Source organism: Cyprinodon variegatus, unplaced genomic scaffold (assembly GCF_000732505.1).
Source record: "Cyprinodon variegatus isolate N-32 unplaced genomic scaffold, C_variegatus-1.0 Scaffold677, whole genome shotgun sequence".
Taxonomy (NCBI): Eukaryota; Metazoa; Chordata; class Actinopteri; order Cyprinodontiformes; family Cyprinodontidae; genus Cyprinodon; species Cyprinodon variegatus.
Window position 1 is genome coordinate 458,868 of NW_015151130.1, and position 1,175 is coordinate 460,042.

The window sequence follows — 1,175 nt, forward strand, 5'->3', positions numbered from 1 at the left end:
ATGAAGAGAGCACATCCAGTTAGTCACAGTCAGAGAAACAGGACTACACTGGAAAACAGGCCAAGCTCCAACATCTATGGAGGTAGTTTGAGTTCTTTGTTAGCCTCTAATAACCCATCCCGGTCTATTTCTCTTAAAGTGGATCGTTAGAGGGAATTGTTGTTCTGGCTGAACAGGTGAGGTGTTTTTGTCCCCTCTATGGGGGTTAGGGTTATGCTGATGGCAGGAAGGTATCAACTCTATCGCTGCATTGTAGGTTTTTGAAAGCTGAAATCTGAGTCCTCCCCCTCTCTTTAAGGTTGGTTTTACTTTCTTAACATTAAAGATGGCTTCCTTCACGCTCCTCTCAAACTACCTGTCTTCTTTGTCCAAAATGTGAACATTCTGGTCCTCAAAAGAATGTCCTCTGTCCATCAGGTGTAGATGCCGCAGTCTTTTCTAGAAGAATGAGCAGTGAGAGGCAGTATGTTTATTCCTCACTGAGACAGTGGATCCAAGTAAGGACATGAAGTTCAGACATTTTTTAAATATGTCTTACTTTTCTCTTAGCTAAGATCTGGAAAAGAGAAATCTTTAAGAGCATTTAGAGAACTTCTCTCTCTGGAGAGAATCCTGAGAAGAAAGAAAACCCTTCTGGTCTCCATCAGTGCTCATTTATATGTAGGAGATATAAATGTGACGTAAAGGAGATCTCATTTCTTGCAGGTAACAGTTCAGATGAAACCTGAGAGCAACAGAAACAGCAGCCGGCAGGTATCATGAAACGTGTGAGAACGGGGGAATGTTTTCTCATGAACTTTAATGAAAGAGCAGCACCTGAACAGGCGTTTTTCTTTCCTCTACCTGATTACACCTTTTCAAGCAACGCCACACCTAACAGGCATCTTTCTGCTGGCTGGTTAATCGGATCAGACGCGTTATAGCTTGATGATTATTATGACAGAATTTGGTTTGATGTGTTCAGGAACTGACTGAAAAAATTATTCTGCCTCCTTGTTTCTTTGGATCTGGTCAAATCTGTGAACTGATGTTTTTCTGTTACTGCTGAAGTTCATCAATAAAGGTTTAAAAACATTTTATTTTAAACTTCACCTAAAAGTAAAAGTCGCTCATATTCAGAATCCAAACTCCTGAAAGTTCTTTAAATCTGAAATGATTCCATCCTGTTCAATAAA